This window comes from Theropithecus gelada, chromosome 19, assembly GCF_003255815.1.
Source record: "Theropithecus gelada isolate Dixy chromosome 19, Tgel_1.0, whole genome shotgun sequence".
Taxonomy (NCBI): Eukaryota; Metazoa; Chordata; class Mammalia; order Primates; family Cercopithecidae; genus Theropithecus; species Theropithecus gelada.
In genome coordinates this window covers 11,444,911-11,468,566 of record NC_037687.1, presented here as the reverse complement: position 1 = coordinate 11,468,566, position 23,656 = coordinate 11,444,911, and the positions used below count along the sequence as shown (strand labels likewise).

The 23,656-nt window shown below is 45.8% G+C and overlaps 1 protein-coding gene and 1 long non-coding RNA gene across 2 annotated transcripts in view; both read right to left on the bottom strand.

Annotated features, from left to right (window-relative positions):
• LOC112611850 (zinc finger protein 136) overlaps window positions 1-23,656 on the bottom strand; it is a 520,810-nt gene that overhangs the window by 439,953 nt on the left and 57,201 nt on the right. The gene's annotated exons all lie outside the window — the stretch shown is intronic.
• On the bottom strand, window positions 6,515-23,285 carry LOC112611863. The gene is made up of 3 exons (XR_003116784.1): window positions 23,107-23,285; window positions 9,601-9,725; window positions 6,515-6,757 (listed from the first exon to the last, which is right to left on the bottom strand). It is a non-coding gene; the product is annotated as an uncharacterized LOC112611863 (long non-coding RNA).

Sequence of the window (23,656 nt, the reverse complement as noted above, 5' to 3'; positions counted from 1 at the left end):
AACTATGCTTCTGTTACTGATTTCTAGTTTAATGCTAATATGGTTTGATTTCATACTTGACGGGATTTGATTTTTTAACATTTGTTAAGGTATATTTTATGCTATGTGGTCTGCCTTGGTGAATATTCCATGGTATCCTGTTTTAGCCTCCCAAGTAGCTGGGACTACAGGTGCATGCCACCACACCCGGCTAATTTTTGTATTTTTAGTAGAGACAGGGTTTCACCATGTTGGTTAGGCTGGTCTCAAACTCTTGATCTCAGTTGATCCACCCTCCTTGGCCTCCCAAAGTGCTGGGATTACAGGAATGAGCCACTGTGCCCGGCCTTGCCGTGCAGTTTCATGCGTTTTCGGCTTATGTATTTTGGTGCTTTGTTTTATGGGCATAGATATTAATGTCTTGTATGTCAAGGTAGGATTGACTTCTTTATCATTATAAAACCTTCCATCCCTTGTAATTTTCCTTGATCTAAAACATGTTTTGGGCCGGGCATGGTGGCTCAGGCCTATAATCCCAGCACTTGGGAGGCCAAGATGGGTGGATCACTTAACCCAGGAGTTCAAGACCAGCTGAGCAACATGGTGAGACCCTGTCTCTACAAAAAATAAAGACAAAAATTAGCCAGGCATGGTGGCACACGCCTGTAGTCCCAGTGAGGTGGGAGGATTGCTTGAGCTCAGGAGGCACAGGTTGCAGTGAGCTGTAATCACACCATTGCACCCCAGCCTGGGTGCCAGAGACTCTGTCTCAAAAAAACCTAATTTATCTGAATTTAATATAGCTGTTCCATACTTTTGATTAGGGCTAGAACGGCATATATTTCTCCATACCTTTCTATTTAATGTATATGTGTCTTTTTGTTTAAAATGGTTATCTTTCACACATTGCTGGGCCTTCTTTTTTATTCTACTCTGCCAGTGCCTGTCTTTTTTACTGTTGTATATAGATAATACACATTCAGGCTCGGTGCGGTGGCTCACGCCTGTAATCCCAGCACTTTGGAAGGCCGAAGCGGGCAGATCACGAGGTCAGGAGATCGAGACCATCCTGGCTAACACAGTGAAACTCCATCTCTACTAAAAATACAAAAAAAAAAAAATAGCTGGGCGTGGTGGCGGGTGCCTGTAGTCCCAGCTACTCGGGAGGCTGAGGCAGGAGAATGGCGTGAACCTGGGAGGCGGAGCTTGCAGTGAGCCGAGATCACGCCACTGCACTCCAGCCTGGGCAGAGTGAGACTCCATCTCAAAAAAAAAAAATTCAAAGTGGTAATAGACATAATTAGATTAATATGTTCATATGTATTGTTTGTTGTACCTGTGGTTTTTTCTACTGGCTCTATTTTTCTGCCTTCTTTTGAGCATTCTATATTCCATTTGCTTGCTTCTATTAGTATAGTAAGTTTACATTGTTTCTTAAATTTTATTAGTGAATTCCATAGTTTGCAGTTTACATTTTGCAACTAATGGACTTTCGTTTTCAAGTAAGACTATACTGGTTTCTGGGGTAGTACCAATATGTTAGAGTGTTCTGAATTCTTCTTTCCAATCCCATATAACATCACTGTCAAGCATCTGACCTCTTAGAAGCTATAACCACCCAATACATTGTTGATATTCATTTGAACAAACATTTATCTATGAGGGAGAAGAAAGAAAGTCATTTTTGTGCCTCCATTTGTTTTCTAACAAGTTTTGTTTTGTTTTTGAAACATCTGATTTCCCAACCTGTATCAGTTTCCTTTGTTCTGAAGAACTTTAACATGACTGGCAAGGCAGGTATACTAGTAACACATTCTCTCAATTTCTTTCCTCTTTTTTTTTCCACAGACTAGTAATTTTTTTTTTTTTTTGAGATGGAGTTTCACTCTTGTTGCCCGGGCTGGAGTGCAGTGGCGCAATCTCGGTTCACTGCAACCTCCACCTTCTGGGTTCAAGCAATTCTTCTGCCTCAGCCTCCCAAGTAGCTGGGATTAGAGGCATGAGCCACCATGCCCGGCTAATTTTGTATTTTTAGTAGAGTCAGGTTTCTCCATGTTGGTCAGGCTGGTCTCGAACTCCCGACCTCAGGTGATCCACCCCCCTGGGCCTCCCAAAGTGCTGGGATTACAGGCGTGAGCCACCGTGCCAGGCCCAGACTGGATAATTTTAATTGTTTCATTTTCACAGTTGCTGATTCTTTGTTATGTTAGCAAGCAATGAATTGGCTTACTTCCAGATGTACACACAAGCCAATATATTGCATGGCACCAGCTTTTGAAGAAAGAAAAGCTTTACTTACAAGTTTGACTGGCAAGAAGAAAGGAAGAAATGCTCAAATCTGTCTCCCTGAACTGGGGGCTTTGCCAAGTTTTATAAGCATAGGGTAATAAGACATGAACTCACTGGATCTTGCAATGATCTGATGCCAGGTTGATGTGACTCGATTGGATCCTGCCATGGGATGATACCAGGATGATACCAGGGCCCAACCTGATTAGATCCTGGATTCTGTCATGTGTTATCTTTTTTTTTTTTGAGACAGAATCTCACTCTGTAGCCCAAGCTGGAGTGCAGTGGCACGATCTCATTCACTGCAACCCTCACCTCTGGGGTCAAGCAATTCTCCTGCCTCAGCCTCCCAAGTAGCTGGGACTACAGGCGTGCGCCACCACACCCGGTTGTTTTGTATCTTTTGTAGAGACAGGGTTTCACCATGTTGCTTTGGGTGGTCTTGAACTCCTGAGCTCAGGCAATCCACCCACCTCAGCCTCCCAAAGTGCTGGGATTACAGGTGTGAGCTAACGCGCCCAGCCTGGTATCTCCTTTTACTTTAATCTCCACACCTCAGTCCAAGCATACAGGTTCCACCCGTGGTTACACATTTGGTTCATCTGGACATGCTCAGATTATGTGACCTTCAGTGTTGGGTGCATGGCAACTGAAAACTCAGCTTCATTATATAGAAGTTGTACCACATAATCTGTTGTTGTTACAAATCCCTCCTTTTATGTCCATTCCTAAATCTTGAAGAAAAAGGAGTGATGACTGCTCTACTTTCTGCTGATTAGAGTCATAGACCTTAGAGGAATGAAAGTAATTTAGTGCTTTGCTCTGGGAGTTCCCTGGTATCAGCTGGGCACGGTGGCTCAAGCTGTAATGCCAGCACTTTGGGAGGCTGAGGCAGGTGGATCATGAGGTCAGGAGATTGAGACCATCCTGGCCAACATGGTGAAACCCCATCTCTACTAAAGGACAAAAAATTAGCCGGGCATGGTGGCGCACACCTGTAATTCCAGCTACTCGGGAGGTGGAGGTTGTAGTAAGCCAAGAGCGTGCCACTGCACTCTGTTATCAAGATCACATTTTAGAAGGAATAATTTCTACATACTTCTGGGGAAAAGGCATAAGGAGCTTGTAACCAACATATTTGTTCCAGAGAACAAGGGAAAGCTTAGGATTGGAAATGTAACCCAGGAAGTCTGGACAGGAAGGCTCAGAAATTTGGCTGGTTTTAAGATCTTGTATGTTCCCAATTGAGCCTGACTAGGAGATCTTCCCAGATGCAGAAGCAAGTGTTAGCACAGACACAACCTTGTGAAGTAGGGAGATAGTCCCAATGTGGTTGTCTAGGGCTATGTGGGCAAGAGAACCTAAGGACTTCTCTTGTGTCCTGATGGCTTCGGTGATGAAGTGGGCAACTCTACTAATGATACAAGAAAGATTTCTGGGCCAGGCACAGTGGCTCACACCTGTAATCCCAGCACTTTGGGAGGCCGAGGTGGGTGGATCACGAGGTCAGGAGATCGAGACCATCCTGGCTAACACAGTGAAACTCCGTCTCTACTAAAAATACAAAAAAAAAAAAAAAAAAAATTAGCTGGGCGTGGTGGCGGGCGCCTGTAGTCCCAGCTACGCGGGAGGCTGAGGCAAGAGAATGGCGTGAATCTGGGAGGTGGAGCTTTTAGTGAGCTGAGATCGCGTCACTGCACTCCACGCTGGGCGACAGGGCAAGACTCTGTCTCAAAGATTTCTGGTCAGATATCCATTCCAAGTAGAACCTAGTCTTAACCATGACCCCAGAAACTCTCCTAATCTAGCTCCTTCACTGGGGTTAATCCCTCTGGGTAAATCACATCCTTGAGAATGTCCCCAACTAGAATCTGTTGGACCATCAGTGCTTAAATATCTTTGACCTTCAAATTCCGTAGATCCAACATTTGTATTATTGACCAGAGTCAACATCTGCAGTCAGAACTTGGTACCTCCAACCTAGATGATACTTCTAATGTCCTGTCAGATGATTCTAGTCAATTTGGTATCTCATTGCTTATTGACACTGCCCCATATCTTGGCACCTTGACACAGTACAACTTTAGGCACCACAGAGCATCCTAATCGTCATCATGTGTGGGCTAACAGGAGAAAATAACCAGGGATTTAGAGAATGTTAACACAGTCTTTCAAGTCATTTAATGAAACCAATCCATACCTGTTTTTTAAAAAAATGTTATATTGTAGATGATGTGTACTAGGTAGGTAGCCATAGGGTGGTTGTGTCTGTACTGAATATGTATAGATGTTTTTTGTCATACTTCCCTAAACAATACGTTTTCATAGCATTTACAATACATTAGGTATTACAAGTAATCTAGAGATGATTTAAAGGATACGGGAGGATGTGCCTAGGTTATAAGCAATTACACTGTTTTATATAAAGCACTTGAGCAAAATTATACATTCTCAAGGGGTGCTGGAACCAATCCCTGAGAATACCAGGAAATGACTTTATTCAAGAGAAAACTGAAACTACCCAAGGCTTTACCACATTCATAGTTTCCTTCCAGAGTAAATTCATGATTCATGAATCTAAAACACACAAGGACTAATACTTTTCTACACTTCTTACAGTCATAAGGTCTGTCACCAGTGTGTCACACCACGTGCCTTCAAAAGACTGGAAGAGAAAGGTTTCCCATATTCTGAGTATCACTGTGTTTTTCTTAAGTGTGAGTTTTTTCCTGGTTTGTAACAGTACTGGAAGAATGGAAGGCTTTATCACATTTTTTACATTCATCCAACTTTTCTCTGATGTGAGTCCTTTCATGTCTTTGAAGGGGACTAAGGCAATAAAATACATTCCCACATTCTTTACATGCATAGGACTTGTCTCCAGTGAGTTCGTCCATGTATTTTTAAGTACTTAGAACTACCGAAGGCTTTTCCACATGTTTGGCATTCATAGGGTTTCTCTCCAGTGTGAATCCTTTCATGACTATGAAAGGAACTAAATCAATCAAATGCTTTCCCCCATTCCTTACATGCATAAAGTTTGTGAAGTGTGGGTACTTTTATGTTTATGAAAGGCACTGGGATAAGTGAATGTTCTTCCATAGTCCTTACATTTATACACCTGCTCTCCAGTGTGAATTCTTTCATGTATTCGAAAGTAACCGGAATAACTAAAGGCTTTCCCACATGGCTTACATTCATAGGGTTTTTCACCAGTGTGATTCTTTTCATGATTTCGAACAGAACTGGGATATCTAAAGGCTTTGCCACATTGTTTACATATATAGGGTTTCTCTCCGGAGTGAATTCTTGCATGTTTTCAAATGGAACTGGAACAACTGAAGGCTCTCCCACATTGCTTACATTCACAGGGTTTCTCTCCAGTGTGAGTCCTTTCATGTCTTCTAAATGAATAGGGTGAGGAAAAGGTTTTCCCACATATTTCACATTTATGAGGTCCATCTTCAGTGTGCATTACCACGTGTCTTTGAAAGCTTGTGAGATGAGATAACACTTTCCCACATTGCTGACATGCATAGGGTTTTTCTCAGTGTGAGTTCATGCATTTGAATGTAATTGGAACACTTGGACGTTTTCCCACATTGTTTACACCTGAAAGGACTCACACTGGAGAGAAACCTTATATATCTATGAAAGGAACTGGGACAATGGAAGGCTTTCCCACATTTACTACATTCATATGGCTTCTCTCCAGTGTGAGTTCTTCCGTGCACTCAAAGGGTAGCGGCATAACCAACGGATTTACCACATCGTTTACTTTCATGAGGTTTCTCTCCAGTGTGAGTTATTCCATGTCTAAGATATAAATGTAGATTATCAAAAGCCTTCCCACAAAACTGACGTTTGTAAGGTTCATCTTCACTGAATTACCAGGTTTCTTCGAAAGGTTTGAACAGGGCCGGGCGCGGTGGCTCAAGCCTATAATCCCAGCACTTTGGGAGGCCGAGACGGGCGGATCACGAGGTCAGGAGATCGAGACCATCCTGGCGAACATGGTGAAACCCCGTCTCTACTAAAAAATACAAAAAACTAGCCGGGCGAGGCGGCGGGCGCCTGTAGTCCCAGCTACTCGGGAGGCTGAGGCAGGAGAATGGCGTGAACCCGGGAGGCGGAGCTTGTAGTGAGCTGAGATCCGGCCACTGCACTCCAGCCCGGGCGACAGAGCCAGACTCCGTCTCAAAAAAAAAAAAAAAAAAAAAAAAAAAAAAAAGGTTTGAACAGAAGGGAAGGTTTCACACTGCTTATGTGGCTTCTGTGTTCCTGACACTCATATGATTTGTGTCCAGTGTCAGCTCTGATGCAGCAATTAAGACATGAATGATCCATGTTGCCTTCTCCACACACACTGCTTTCACATGGTTTGACTCCAGTCAAAGTCTTCTTCACTATACCATGTGGAATAAGGCTTAAGATTTCTTCACACTGACCATCTTCTTTACCTTCACAGACTCTCTCTACCATATGACTGCTGTGAGAAATCAGAAGCACAATACAAAGGGTTGGTTTATAAATGATTTTATGTTCATTAGCAGGTATTTGATTTACATATTTTACATTATGATGGAAAGTGTAGGTTTTCTGGCCTGTCTGAACGGTGTAAATGTCAATGGACTGAATACTCTGCAAAAGGGCTGCATTACACTTATTATCAAAAGAAATTGACTACGAACATCAATGTTAACACTGGTTCCAAGGCAACTATTTTGAAAACACTGGATATTTATGTCTTGTGGAAGTATATTTTTTTGGAAAAAGATTTTTTTTTTGGAGACAGGGTCTCACTCTGTCACCCGGGCTGAAGTGCAGTGGAATGTTCACGATTCATCACCCCCTTGACCTCCTGAGTTCAAGCCATCCTCCCTAGTAGCTGGGACCTCAGGCGCATGCCACCATGCCTGGCTAACTTTTATATTTTTGTACAGATGGGGTTTCACCATGTTGCCCAGGCTGGTCTTGAACTCCTGGGCTCAAGCAGTCTGCCTCCCTTGACCTCCCAAAGTGCTGGGATGACAGGCGTGAGCCACCATGCCCAGCCTGGGAAAATTTTTCTAAAAATGAATGAATTTGAAGATGAGCTGCTTCATTTTCTTTGCTTGCTTTTAAAATTATTTTGTCATTCTAACAGTATCTTTTTTTTTCTTTTTTGAGACAGAGTCTCGCTCTGTTACTCAGGCTGGAGTGCAGTGGCGCGATCTTGGCTCACTGCAACCTATGCCTCTGGGTTCAAGCCATTCTCCTGCCTCAGCCTCCTGAGCAGCTGGGACTACAGGCACCCGCCACGACACCCAGCTAATTTTTTGTATTTTTAGTAGAGACAGGGTTTCACCATGTTAGCCAGGATGGTCTCGATCACCTGACCTCATGATCCACGCGCCTCGGCCTCCCAAAGTGCTGGGATTACAGGCGTGAGCCGCCACACCTGGTCCATTCTAACAGTATCTTAAAGGACATAGCTCTAGGTTGTAAGTGAATATTATGTTATATTTCTTCTGGAATTATTGTACTGATCTTCAGTGATCTGGTCTTTGTATTTTAGGAATAAAATTTAGACCCATAAAAGTCATAAGTTATTACAAAATTATATAAAAATTATTAGATTCTATGTTCATGGGACACTGTGGCCATGGCTGATTTATTCACCAAAGTTCAGTTGAACCTTGACCAACATGGGTTTGAACTGCACAGTCCACTCATGCACGTTTTCATCAGCTCTTGCCATCCCTAAGAGCAAGACCAAGCCCTCCTTTTGCTTAGGTTACTCAATGTGAAGATAAGGAAGAACACCTTGATAATCCACTTTGACTTACTAAAGTCAATATATCTTCTAATTTTTTTGATAACCTTTTCCAAAGAAAAACTTACTTTATTATAAGAATACAGTACATGGCCGGGCGCGGTGGCTCACGCCTGTAATCCCTGCACTTTGGGAGGCCGAGGCGGGCGGATCACGAGGTCAGGAGATCGAGACCATCCTGGCTAACACGGTGAAACCCCGTCTCTACTAAAATACAAAAAAAAATAGCCAGGCGCGGTGGCGGGCGCCTGTAGTCCCAGCTACTCGGGAGGCTGAGGCAGGAGAATGGCGCGAACCCGGGAGGCGGAGCTTGCAGTGAGCCGAGATGGTGCCACTGCACTCCAGCCTGGGCGACAGTGAAGACTCCGCCTCAAAAAAAAAAAAAAAGAATACAGTACATATAATATACCAAACAGGCTTGGCATGGTAGCTCATGCCTGTAATCCCTGCACTTTGGGATGCTAGGGAGGGGGAAAGCTTGAGGCCAAGAGTTCCAGACCCTCCACCTTACAAAAAAATTGTACAAAAAGTAGCTGGGGATGGTGGTACTCGCCTGTAGACCTAGCAAGTCTATGTCTAAGAGACACTGTCTTAAACATATATATATATACACACACACACACTTTTTTTTTTTTTTTGAGACAAAGTCTCACTCTGTCACCTAGGCTGGAGTGCAGTGGTGTGATCTTGGCTCACTGCAACCTCCCCCTCCCAGGTTCAAGTGATTCTTATGTCTCAACCTCCCAAGTAGCTGGGATTACAGGTGCCTACCACCACACCCAGCTAAGTTTTGCATTTTTAATAGAGATAGGGTTTCATCATGGTGGCCAGGCTGGTCTCGAACGCCTGACCTCAAGTGATTCACCTGCCTCAGCCTTCCAAAGTGCTGGGATTACAGGTGTGAGCCACTGCGCCCAGCCACACACGTTTATTATTTAGTTTTTATTTTTTTCATACAGGGACTCACTCTGTTGCCCAGGCTAAAGTGTAGTGGTGCAATCATGGTTTACCACAAGCTCAACCTTCCTGATTCAAGCAGACCTTCTGCCTCAGCCTTCTGAATAGCTAGGAACACAGGTGTGCCACCATGCCTGGCTAATTTTTTAATTTTTTATATAGACAGGATTATCACTTCATTGCTATAGCTGGTCTCAAAATCCTGAACTCAAGCAATCCTCCTGCCTCAGCCTCCCAAAGTACTGGCATTACAGGTGTGAGCCCCCACACCTGGCCATGTATGTATATGTATATAGATATATACCAAACATAAAATATGTGTTAATAGACTTTGTTATCAATAAAGCTCTGGTCTACAGTAGTCTATTAGTAGTTAACTTTTTAGGGACTCTAAATTCACAGACATCTGATTGACTGTGTGGACGATCAGAGTCTCTAGCCCCCACCTTGTTCAAGGGTCTACTGTATTGCCTACCATGTTCCAAATCATTGAGCAGTGGAGATGACCAGGAAACACTTGTTCTGTAATTGACTAAGTGAAGAAATGATGTCATCCTTACCTACAGACATCAGGTTCCTGAAGGTTTCCCGCATCACATCTCTGTAGAGATTCTTCTGGGAAGGTCCCAGCAAAGCCCACTCCTCCTGCGTGAAGTTCACAGCCACATCCTCAGGTCACTGAGTCCTGAAACATCCCACATGTGCAGAGAAGGAAGGTTCAGACTGACAGCGCTAGGAATCTACACTCACTTTAGAGGAAGTTCACACAATGCTATAGACTCCAAACATTTATTCAATGACTTGGTCAGCCTCTTCTGTCTACACTCACTTTCTCCATCACAGCAATTCTGATACTAGAACTGAATATATTCAGTAAAGTAACAGCCAACAGGGACATGCCTCTCACTGGTGATTTCAGAGACTGAGATATGCTGCCTGGATCACCTCTAGTGTCTCTCTGTATAGTGGGTCGGTACAACCTCTCATGAGAGAGTCCCAAACATAACTGCGTATTCGTACATATTTATTTAGAAAGCTGAACTTTTGATGGTATCTAGGGGCTAGATTTAGGAAGACCTGCACCAACATAACTAACACATGGGGTTGTGTGTTCCTTAACTACTTATGCAAACAATATGGTATTTGCCTAATTCCCATTTTCCCTCATTTTGATATTTTCAGCTGAGGCAGTGTACCTAATCAGCCCTTGCTAGGTGTTAATAATTTCCCCTTCCAAAGCTCATAACAAAATTTGATCCCCAATGTGTCAGTACTGAAAGCAGGGCCTTTAAGAGGTCATGAGGACTCTGCCTCATGAATGGATTAATCCACTGATGAACTGAAGAGGTAATGAATTAATGGGTTATCCTACAAATAAGACTTGTGGCCTTGTAAGAAGAGAAACAGACCAGAGTTAGCACAATCAGCCCCCTTGCCTAGTGATCTCCACTGCCTCAGATAGTAAAGAGCAAGAAGCTTTCACCAGATGTACCCCCCATTTGCCCTTGGATTTCCAAACTTTGAGAATTGTACAAAATAGGTATTTTTTATATATTAACCCAAATTCAGGGGTGTTTTTTTGTTTGTTTTGAAACAGTCTTGCTGTGTTGCACAGGCTGGAATGCAGTGGGGCAATCTTGGCTCACTGCAGCCTCAACCTCCCAGTTCAAGTAATTCTCCTGCCTCAGCCTCCCAAGTAGCTGGGATTACAGGCTTGCACCACCATGCCGGCTTTGTTTTTGTATTTCAGTAGAGATGGGGTTCTACCATGTTGGCTGGGCTGTTCACAAACTCCTGGCCTCAAACGATCCACCTGCCTCAGCCTCCCCAAGTGTTGGGATTACAGGCATGAGCCACCATGCCCAGCCAGATTTCAAGTATTCTATTACAACTAACAGAAAACAGAGCCATGAAAAAATACTCTGGGCACAGAGTCTGTAATGAGTGACCCTGGCAGATAACATTTCACGTGTTTCATCACCACATGTTATTTGGGGGACAGAGCCCATCCTGTGCGGTTACAATAAAAGAGAACATCTGTACAAGAAGTCCTGAAGGGAGTGCTAAATATGGAAAGAAAAGACCATTACCAGCCACCACAAAAGCACACTTAAGTTCACAGACCAGTGACACTATAAAACAACCACACAAACAAGTCTGCATAATAACCAGCTAACAACATGACAGGATCGAGTCTACACATATAAATAAATACTGGCCGGGCGCGGTGGCTCAAGCCTGTAATCCCAGCACTTTGGGAGGCCGAGACGGGTGGATCACGAGGTCAGGAGATCGAGACCATCCTGGCTAACACAGTGAAACCCCGTCTCTACTAAGAAATACAAAAAACTAGCCGGGCGAGGTGGCAGGCGCCTGTAGTCCCAGCTACTCGGGAGGCTGAGGCAGGAGAATGGCGTGAACCCGGGAGGCGGAGCTTGCAGTGAGCTGAGATCCGGCCACTGCACTCCAGCCTGGGCTACAGAGCGAGACTCCGTCTCAAAAAAAATAAAATAAAATAAATAAATAAATAAATACTAACCTTGACTGTAAGCAGGCTAAATGCCCCAATTAAAAGGCACAGTGGCAACCTGGATAAAGACGCAAGATCCAATGGTATGCTGTCTTCAACAGACCCATCTCACACACAGTGACACCCTTAGGCTCGAAGTAAAGGGATGGAGAAAAATCTACCCTGCAAACAGAAAACAGAAAAAAGCAAAAGGACATGGTTTGGATTTGAATCTCCACCCAAATCTCATGTCAAATTCTAATTCCCAATATTGGAGGTGGGGCCTGGTGGGAGGTGATTGGATGGTGGTACTTCATGAATGGTTTAGCACAATCTCTTTGGGACTGTTCTTGTGATAGTAAGGTCTTGTGAGAACGGGTCATTTAAAAGTCTGTGGCACCTTGCCCTGCTCTCTCTTGTTCCTTCTCTGGCCATGTGAAGTGCTGCTCCCCCTTTGCCTTCCACCATGATTGTCAGTTTCCCGAGGCCTCCCCAGAAGCTGAGCAGATGCCATCCTTCCTGTACCGTGCTTCCTATACAGTCTGCAGAATCATGGGCCAATTCAACCTCTTTTCTTTATAAATTATCCGGTCTCAGGTATTTATCACACTGCAAGAATGGAGTAATACAAGAAAATTGGTACTGAGAAGTGGGGCACTGCTATCAAGATATCTGAAAATGTGGAATTGGCTTTGGAACTTCTTAACAGGCAGAGGTTGGAAGAGTGTGGAGGGCTCAGAAGACAACAGGAAGATGAGGGAGTTTGGGACATTCTAGAGGCTTGCTGAATGGTTGTCACCAAAATACTGATAGTGATATAGACAATAAAGTTCACGCTGAGGAAGTCTCAGATGGAAAGGACAATACTTATTAGTATTTATTGGGAATTGAAGCAGAGGTCATTTTTGTTTTTCCTTAGCAAAGAGCTTGGCTGCACTGTGCCTCTGCCTGGGGATCTGTGGAACTTTTTTTTTTTTTTTTTTTTGCGACTGAGTGGTGACTCTGTCACCCAGGCTGGAGTGTAGTGGCACAATCTCGGCTCACTGCAGCCTCCGCCTCCTGGGTTCCAGCACTTCTGCCTCAGCCTCCTGGGTAGCTGGGATTACAGGCATGTGCCACCACGCCTAGCTAAGTTTTGAACTTTTAGTAGAGACAGGGTTTTAACCATGTTGGCCAGGCTAGTCACAAACTTCTGACCTCAGGTGATCCGCCCACCTCAGCCTCCCAAAGTGTTAGGTTACAGGTGTGAGCCACTGTGCCCAGTCAGGATCTGTGGAACTTTTGAACTTAAGAATGATAACTTAGGGTATCTAGTGGAAGAAATTTCAAAGCAGCAAAGCATTCAAGATATGACCTGGCTGCTTCTAACAGCCTATGCTCAAAGAAATGCCACAAAACTGGAACTTCTATTTAAAGGGGAAGCAGAGTAAAAAGTTTAGAAAATTTGCAGCCTGGCCATGTGGTAGAAAAGAAAGCACATTTTCAGGGAAGGAATCAGGCAGGCTGTATAAATTTGCATAAGCAAAAACGAGCCAAGTGTTAACAGCTAAGACACTGGGGAAAAAGCCTTTAAGGTATTTCAGAGACCTTCATGGAAGCCCCTCCCATCACAGGCCCAGAAGCCTAGCAGGGAGGAATGGTTTGTGAGCCAGACCCAGGGCCCCACTGCCCTGCACGGCTTCATGACACCACTACCCTAAATCCCAGCTGCTCCAGATCCAGCCTTGGCTCAAAGGGCCCCAGATACAGCTTGGGCCACTGTATCAGAGGGTGCAAGCCATAAGCCTTGGTGGCTTCCATGTGGTGTTAAGCCTGCAGGTGTGCAGAATGCAAAGGTTGAGGCTTGGGTGCCTCCACCTAGATTTCAGAGGATGTATGGAAAAGCCTGGATGTCCAGGCAGAAGCCTGCTGCAGGGGCAGAGTCCTCATGGAGAACCTCTACCAGGGCAGTATGGGGGAGAAGCGTGGGGTTGGAGCCCCCAGAGTCCCTGCTGGGGTACTGCCTAGTGGAACTTTGAGAAGAGGACCATCTTCCAGACCCCAGAATGGTAGATCTACCAACAGTTAGGACCCTGCACCTGGAAAAGCCACAGACACTCAATGCTAGCCCATGATAGCAGCTATGGGGCTAAACCTTGCAAAGCCACAGGAGCAAAGGAAGAATTTTCTTATGTTAGAAAATAAGTATAAAGAAGAGAACTGACAAATTCAACATAATTAAAATTAAGAAGAGTTGGCAGGGCACAGCAGCTCATGCCTGTAATCCCAGCACTTTGGGAGGCCAAGGTAGGTGGATCACAAGGTCAAGAGATCGAGACCTTCCTGGCCAACATGGTGAAACCCTGTCTCTACTAAAACTACAAAAATTAGCTGGGCATGGTGGTGTGCGCCTGTAGTCCCAGCTACTTAGGAGACTGAGGCAGAAGAATCACTTGAACCCAGGAGGCGGAGGTTGCAGTGAGCTGAGATCGCACCACTGCACTCCAGCCTGGCAACAGAGAGAACTATGTAGTGGCAACACTACATAAAACAAATGCTCAACACTAATACTAATCAGCCAAAAGACATAAAATCCCAAGAAGATAAATACTTACAAGATATTAACACACATGTATGAGTGGTCAGACTGTTGTTCCACACACATTATTAGCATTTCCTAGTAAATTTGAATTGATCTTGAATTATAATTATCTGTTATAACAGTCCCCTCCTTTAGACCTACTTAATTTTCTTACACAAGAAAATTCTTCCTACTGTGAAGTCATAAAACCATTTGCCTTCTGAAAATGTTTTACTTTTTGTCTTTCTCAGATGTTATAGGTGTTCTAATTTGATCTTTCAGTGTCTTGCTGGAGACTAGCTATAAAATGTAGCCCTGGGCTAGACACGGTGGCTCACACCTGTAATCCCAGCACTTTGGGAGGCCGAGGCAGGTGGATCAGGAGTTCAAGACCAGGCTGGCCAACATGGTGAAACCCTGTGTCTACAAAAAAAAAACAACAAAAATACAAAAATTAGATGGGCATGGTGGCACATGCCTATAATCCCAGCTACTCGGGAGGCTGAGGCAGGAGAATCACTTGAACCCAGGAAGCAGAGGTTGCAGTGACCAAAGATTGCGCCACTGCACTCCAGTCTGGGCAACAGAGTGAGACCGTCTCAAAAAAAAAAAAAAAAAAAAAAAGTAGCCCTGCCCTGGTGGGGATCTAGTGGATTTGGTTGTAGATGTTTACGTTGTACGTTTTATGGGATATTTCGTTATGCCAAGATGTCAGACCAATGGGAAAAATAAACATGATCATCACTGACTTTTTCTACAATAAAAAAAAAGTATGGGCCGGGTGCAGTGGCTCACACCTGTAATCCCAGCACTTTGGGAAGCCGAGACGGGCAGATCACCTGAGGTCAGGAGATCGAGACCATCCTGGCTAACACGGTCAAACCACGTCTCTACTAAAAAATACAAAAAATTAGCCGGGCATGGTGGTGGGCACCTGTAGTCCCAGCTACTCAGGAGGCTGAGGCAGGAGAATGGCCTGAACCTAGGAGGCACAGCTTGCAGTGAGCCGAGATGGCGCCACTGCACTCCAGCCTGGGCAACAGAGCAAGACTCTGTCTCAAAAAAAAGAAAAAAAAGTATGAAGCATTACCACTTAGGGACAAAAACAAGAGTGACATTATAAGATTTTTTTAAACATGATCATCACTGACTCTTTCTCTGCAATGAAATAAATGAAAAGCAATCAAACTCGAGAGAACTCAAGTCCTATAAGCAGTGGAGCACGTGAGCAAATCGGGTGATCCACAGCCTCGGACAGCATGTGAGACAGACGGAGGCACATCCCCCGCCACATACACACAAACCCTTTTCAGCACAATATTAATGGTGATAGTAAGTAACTGAAAACTCAAAGGAGGTAAACAGTGCCTCCGGAAAAATACTTGGTAAACCTATAAAGAATCACAAACACCTAGTCAGAATCAGTTGAAAATTCTGACCTGGGTTGTCTTTTTCCCCAAGGCAACTTCAGACAACAAATATGTGCCTTTTACTAAACACCAACCAATTCTCCAACAACTGGGTGTCCAATGATTCAACTCTGATACCACCCAGTGTGAGTAGAGATCCCCAAGTTAAGAGCTTGTCCCACAACCCAGCTCCAGCTACAAATGCCATCTGCAAGCCCCGGGAACCAACCTTGTAGCCAACTGTGTATAAATCCAACAACTTCATCCTCAGTAATTTTTTTTTTTTTTTTTTTTTTTTTGAGATGTAGTCTCACTATGTTGCCCAGGCTGGAGTGCAGTGGTGTGATCTCAGCTCACTGCAACCTCCATCTCCTAGGTTCAAGTGATTCTCATGCCTCAGCCTCCCCAGTAGCTGGGGTTACAGGCATGCACCACCATGCCTGGCTAATTTTTGTACTTTCAGTAGAGATGGGGTTTCACCATATTGGCCAGGCTGGTCTTGAACTCCCGACCTCAAGTGATCCACCCGCCTTGGCCTCCCAAAGTGCTGGGATTACAGGAGTGAGCCACTGTGCCCGGCCAGGATCCATAATTTTCTAGAACTACTTGTAGAACTCAGCAAAACAACTTAGTTAAGGTTTTCAATTTGCTATATAAGATGGCAGCCAAGTATAGTAACTTAAACACCTGTAATCCCAACATGTTGGGAGATGAAGGCAGGAGGATCACTCAAGGCCTGGGGTTCGAGACCAGCCTGGGCAACATAGAGAGCCCCTATCGCTACGAAAAAATAAAATAAAATAAAATTTGCAGCTACATGAGCCCAGGAGTTTGGGGCTGCAGTGAGCTATGACTGCACCACTGCACTCCAGCCTGGGTGACAGAGCAAGACCCTGTCTCAGGGGAAAAAAAAAACAAAAAAAACCACAAGAACAGCCAGGTGGAGGAGAGGTATACAGCAAGAAAAGGGGAGAGATGGGTAATACTTCCCCTGCTGGGTCACCACCCACCCAACATATCAGCGTGTTCACCAGCCTGGAAGCTGTCCCAATGTTGTCAGAAAAAAAAATTTTTTTGAGAGTTTTGCTCTTGCTGCCCAGGCTAGAGTGCAATGGTGCAATCTCGGCTCACTGCAACCTCCACCTCACGGGTTCAAGCGATTCTCCTGCCTCAGCCTCCCAAGTAGCTGGGATTACAGGCATGCGCTACCACACCCAGCTAAGTTTGTATTTTTAGTAGAGACGGGGTTTCTCCATGTTGGTCAAGCTGGTCTCGAACTTCCAACCTCAGGTGATCCGCCCACCTCGGCCTCCCAAAGTGCTGGGATTATAGGTGTGAGCCACCGTGCCCGGCCAAAAAATTTTTATATAACTCAATCTCCAAACTCTATCCTTTTCGGAGGTCCAAAGATGACATTTAAAGTCCCAACCTTCTCGTCATGTGGTGTTCTTTCTGGTCACCAGTGTCCACCCTCAAGTTATCTAGTGGCCCCACTCTGAGTACCTCATCAGCATCAGTTAAGGTGTGGTCTGAAAGGAGCTTGTTTGGAATAACAAGACACGCTTCTATCACTCAGGAAAATCCAACAATTTTAAGACCTCTATGCCAGGAACTAGGAACAAAGAAGACAGATATTTTTTATTAGAGACCCTAATAAACTATCATATTCATAAACCCTTTCTCTATCAGGCAGAATGAAAGGAGTCTTTCCCTAGGTTAGCCCTGACAGACTTTCTCAATTTATGCAATGAATGCTCTGATTCCACCAACCCAATGAATGCAAACCAAACTGCTAATAATGTAGAATTTTATCTAAGTTCTACAGTCCTGGTGAATAGCTCTAATTGAAGAAATCACCTCAACCCCCCACCACCTAAGTCTTTGTGCTAAGCTGCCAAATGCAGAGAAGCAACCTTCCTATTACTTCGAATATGTCCCCTCTCCCCTCCTCTCTTTTTAACCTATAAAAAGGCCAAATAAAGACTCTCCAAATTCTCATTCTTTGCCTCATAAATGACCTGCTGAACTGTTCTGCCTTCATTAATAACTCAGAACGGGCCGGGCACGGTGGCTCATGCCTGTAATCTCAGCACTTTAGGAGGCCAATGCAAGCAGATCACTTGAGGTCAGGAGTTCAAGACCAGCCTGGCCAAAATAGTGAAACCCCGTCTCTACTAAAAATATAAAAATTAGCCAGGCATGTGGTACACGTGCCTGTAATCCCAGCTACTCGGGAGGCTGAGGCATGAGAATCACTTGAAGCCGGGAGGCGGAGGTTGCAGTGAGTGGAGATCATGCCACTGCACTCCAGCCTGGGCAACAGAGCGAGACTCCGTCTTAAAAAAACAAACAAAAAAACCAGACTGATTTCAGGGTAAAAGCCTCTGATGTAAGATCTGATTTTTCATCTTCCATCCTGCCCTCCCGTCCCACCTTCTTTGTAATCTTGTTTGCTCCTCCCTTTGAAACACAAACCCTCTTCTCCCTAACCTTACAGACGCTTGCAGATCTGATGCTTGGAGCTATCCCCCTTTTGCAGTACTCCTTTAGAATGAAGTCACTTCTTAGTTAAATCTAGATTTTACTCAAGAATGTCTAGCAACACCCCCACAACAATAACAAATACAACTTCAGACGGGGCATCACCCCAACCCCTCTGCCTGTGGATCCCCAGCTTTCCAGGGCTCTGTAGCTCCTCTCAGTATAAAGGGGTCAAGCTGGGACACCTCCAGAGGAGGCTCCCTAGAAGAACCAACTCAATGACATGACTTGCAATTACCTCCCTTTGCAGGGTCCAGATTGGCCTTAACAGAGCCACCGGCCCCAGGTCTCTGCTCCCCGGTCAAGGCTACCTACTTCTCTTTATAAGCTTTCCATAGATATTTAAAGGAAAATACCCGTATGTGATGAATCCAGCAGAATCACTCCAATTCAATGTTTATAGGAGGGAGGGAAACTAAGCCATATTTTATAGCTCAGCAGGAAAAGCATCCTCCTCTGGCAACAAATGTCATTTCATTACTATATTATGATACATATATATTGGTTTTCATCCATTTTTCCTGGCTCATAATTCTCACAGCCCTGTTATACTGCTGTGGCACTTTAGGCTTCAGAGGCAGGACTCAGAAGACAGACTCCCTCTCACTGACCTTCTCCTGCTGTCCTTCACCTGCCCAAGGAAGGAGTCTAATCTTCCCAGCTTTTCTGATTGTGGTCATCAGACACTCATTTCAGAAGGGGTCCTGTCCCATACCCTGCAGGAAGGAATGCTGCATAGAGAAGCCAAACAAATCTGAACAGACAGGGCTTGGTGGATTTCTCCATTCGGTCTATCAGCATTAGATTCTACCTTTTTTGTCCAGCCAATTTCTACATAGTTATATATCATGCCTATCCAAGGAGGTCTCAAAAAAAAGGCCCCAGAGGACAGGATTCAGAAAGCTCCTGGACAGCTCAACACATGCAGGCTTATAGGAAGGTAAACAAGAACTTATCCATCAGCTGTGAGGGTGGCACATCCCAACCCCAGAGACAGAAGCTCCTGTGCTCAAGACCCTTCTAGACCTTACCTTATGTGTCTCTTCACCTGGATGTTTATTTGTATCCTTTAAAATATCCTTGGCTGGGCACGGTGGCTCACACCTGTAATCCCAGCATTTTGGGGGGCCAAGGCGGGTGGATCACTTGAGGTCAGGAGCTCGTGACCAGCCTGGCCAACATGGTGAAACCCCGTCTCTATTAAAAATACAAAAATTAGCCAGGCGTGGTGGTGCGCACCTATAATCCCAGCTATTCGGGAGGCCGAGGCAGGAGAATAGCTCGAACCTGGGCAGTGGAGGTTGCAGCCAGCTGAGATTGCACCACTGCACTCCAGCATGGGCCACAGAGTGCAAGACTCTGTCTCAAAAAAAGAAAAAAGAAAAACCTGAGAGTTAGGTATGGTGGCTCACACCTGTAATCCCAGCACTTTGGGAGACCAAGATGGGAAGATCACCTGAGGCCAGGAGTTCAGCCTGAGCAACATAGTGAGACTCCCAACTCTACGAGAAAGAAATGAAATGAAATGAAAGAAGACTGTGAAGATGAGTAAGTGTTTCCATGAGTTCTGCGAGCCACAATAGCAAGTTAAACCCAACGACAGCACAGGAACTCCAACTTGAAATCTGTGGGTTATAATTGGCCCAGACTTACCACTGATACCTGGAATGGTAGGGAGTGGCGGGCAGGGAGGGAGGGATGTGGGGACTGAGCCATCAATCTGTGGGCTCTGAAACTATCTCAAGGGTAGATAATGTCAAAACTGAATTGGGGCCGGGCGTGGTGGCTCACGTCTGTAATCCCAGCACTTTGGGAGGCCGAGGCGGGCGGATCACAAGGTCAGGAGTCCGAGACCATCCTGGCTAACATGGTGAAACCCCGTCTCTACTAAAAATACAAAAAATTAGCCGGGCATGGTGGCGGGCGCCTGTAGTCCCAGCTACTCAGGAGGCTGAGGCAGGAGAATGGCATGAACCCGGGAGGCGGAGCTTGCAGTGAGCTGAGATCCGGCCACTGCACTCCAGCCTGGGCGACAGAGCGAGACTCCGTCTCAAAAAAAAAAAAAAAAAGAAACTGAATTGGAAGAGACCCAGTTGCTGTCCACCGCAGGATACACTGCTTGCCTTTTGGTAGGGAGAAAACTCACACTTGTGGTCACAAAAGTCTTCTGTGTTGATGGTTGTTATTGAAATAGAAAACTCTTTGGAGTTTGTGTTCTTTCCACACAGAATTGCTATTTCCATAATAATCATTTAGTACACAAAAAATCATAATTGAGTACTTTTTTAGGTGTTGCTAAATGCTGTCCCACAGGATTTCGCATTAATCTGCCAAGTTCACATAACAGGAAACGCACTTATCCACGGTCACAAATTCTTCAACCCATGAAGGAGAAGAACTGAGGTTATGGAACATCTTTGTAATTCACCAGTATAATCCACCACACTTTCTTCTGAAAACAACTCATTTTTTCTATAACCAAAATGGAAGAGAGGTTTTCTCCCTATTTCTTTTCCCTGGTAGTATTTTCGTGCTAAGGCCTAGAATTCCATTTGAAATCACCCAATAGAAAAAGGAGCTGAGAAACTTACTACACAGGCTCTGGGAAGAAAAATATGAATTTTTATAAGGGAATATAAGACTAGACTTTTTTTTCCCTAAAACCTACCTTCTTCTGGCATGTTTTGAAATACTTTATCTTCATCAATCTCCAATGATACAGTGCATTTTACAGTTATTAAAAAACTGAAGCTGATGGCCAGGCGCGGTGGCTCACGCCTGTAATCCCAGCACTTTGGGAGGCCAAGGCGGGCAGATCACTGAGGTCGGGAGTTCGAGACCAGCCTGACCAACATGGTGAAACCCATCTCTATTAAACATATAAAATTAGCCGGGCGTGGTGGTGGGTGCCTGTCATCCCAGCTACCTGGGAGACTGAGGCAGGAGAATCACTTGAACCCAGGAGGCGGAGGTTGCGGTGAACCAAGATCGCGCCATGGCACTCTAGCCTGGCCAACAGCGAAACTCCATCTCAACAGAACAAAACAAAACAAACAAACAAACTGAAGCTGAAATGAGTAAACCAATTTTTTCAAGGTGCTAAACCCAGGGAGGGGCAGTGCTGACCTGGAACACTCAAGTGTCTGACTCAAGTGTCAGGTCACATCATCCTATCACTTGGGACATCCCCCCCACCTCCACGCTGCTCCCTGAAGTGCTCAGTGGCCACCCTCCCAGAAGACACTAAACTGTGCTTTTCAGGTTCTTGCAACACCTCAATGAGGGTGGTTTTCTCCTTTCACTAGACAGAATCCAGAGGACAGAAATCTTTTTTTTTTTTTTTTTTTTTTGAGACGGACTCTTACCCTGTCACCCAGGCTGGAGTGCAGTGGCACGATCTCGGCTCACTGCAACCTCCACCTCCCGGGTTCTAGCAATTCTCCTGCCTCAGCCTCACGAGTAGCTGAGATTACAAGGGTATATACCACCACGCCCAGCTACTTTTTGAATTTTTAGTAGAGTCGGGGTTTCACCATGTTGGCCAGGCTTGTCTCGAACTCCTGACCTCAGGTGATCCGCCCACCTCGGCCTCCCAAAGTGCTAGGATTATAGGACGGAAGTAATTTGTTTGATCTCCATACCAGAATTTGATTGGCTGACTAGCCATGTGTCCCCAGGGAATGGCAGGAGAAGAAAAGGCGTGCGTCCCAAGGGATTAGTTTTCTGCAATAATGATATAGGAGACTGCTCCCACCCCAGGGCATCCAGCTGCTCCCTGGGGAGGCCTCACCCCCACACCGCAGGCTCTTTGGGAGGAGTGACCTAGGGGATGATATCCACTAGACTTCCCGAAGAGACTTGGCAGCTGTGGGCATCTTGGGCCAGCCCCAGGTAGTCCTGAAATCCAGGATCAGGAAAAGGCAGAGGGTGGGCTGAGGTCACACCACTGTAAAGTTTCCAAAGAGGAATCTCAACCCAAGACATTCTGGGAAGGTGTCTGTGTCTAGGGCAGATAAAAAGAGACACAAAGATTGTTCACAGTGGAGTGTCAGGAGGTTTTTCTCTCAAATGTTCACAAACACAGCAAATTTTTTTTTTTTTTTTTTTTTTGAGACAGGAGTCTCGCTCTGTTGCCCAGGCTGGAGTGCAGTGGCTTGATCTCGGCTCACTGGCGTGAACCCGGGAGGCGGAGCTTGCATTCTCCTGCCTCAGCCTCCCCAGTAACTGGGACTACAGGCCGCCACGCCAGGCTAAATTTTTGTATTTTTAGTAGAGATGGGGTTTCACCGTGTTAGCCGGGATAGTCTCAATCTCCTGACCTTATGGTCCGCCCGCCTCGGCCTCCCAAAGTGCTGGGATTACAGGCGTGATCCACCGCGCCCGAAGCAAATATTTTTAAAAGAGCTGTATCTGCCCTCTAAAACATGACAATTAAACTACTGCCTGTGTTTGAAACATAGCCTGGAGGACGAAGAAGGGATATTGTTGTGAACTGAATAAAGGAAATCCATGTTATGAAATGCGGAGAGGGATCAGGAAATCCCAAATTTGCTGCCAGCCTTAGAAGGCAGCCTAGGGACCACAGGTGCGGATTTGAGACCCTGCTTCGCGTATATTTGGGAAACTCAGATAAAATTCAAAGCCCCAGGTGAGAAAGGGGGAACTGGGGACCCCACAGCCTACCGCTCCTCTCACACGAACCCATACGCGAGGCAGGATTCCCCCCATGACCCTCCCGTGGCCCCCGTACAATCTGGGGAGACGCGGGGTAGTGGGCACGGAGCTGACCAGAGAGGGCGCCGGGGCCGGGGCCGGGGCCGCAGACCATTGTGCAGGGACTGGACCGGACGGGACGGCTCGGGGTCCCGGCTGCCGTCGCAGCCCCATCCCGCGGCCTGAGAGGAAGCAGGGTCAAGGTGCACCAGGGGGACATGGGTCCCAGATCCCGGAGTCACCCACGAAGAGGCCCAGGTCCCGCCACAGCCTATTCCTGCCGGTTCCAACCAGTCTCATCCTAGTGTCGGGACCCTCAGCCCCGCACACTCACCATTTCCTGGCTTCCAGGTGTCCCAGGGTCCTCCCTACGGCTCCTGCTGCCAGTACGGGTCCCAGTGTTACAGAGGATGCTACAGACACGTCTGTGGGTGTCTGTTAGCTACAGAGTAGGAGCCGCGTTTAGAGGGGCAAAGACGTCGCACACCCACCTCCCGGCAGCGCCTGATCCACAGTTCTCAGGACCCTACCCAATGGCCATGATTGGATAGGGCTGCAGGTCCTGCCCCCTGGAGACTGAATAACAGAAGAGGCGATCTCTCTGCTGAGTGCAGCCGGATGAACACAGCCCTTGGCAGGCGGCTTCCTCCCAGTGCAGTGACCCGACCCCTCCTGGGGAGAAATTTGCTCTTAAGCAGAATTTCCTGATTGATTGTACTCAATAGCCCTGAGTGGAGCCGGATGAAAAGGTTCCAGACACAGCCCTTGGCAGACGGGCTTCCTCCCAGTGCAGTGACCCGACCCCTCCTAGGGAGAAATTTGCTCTTAAGCAGAATTTCCTGATTGATTGTACTCAGTGGCCCTTCCTGATTCTTTCTGCTGGA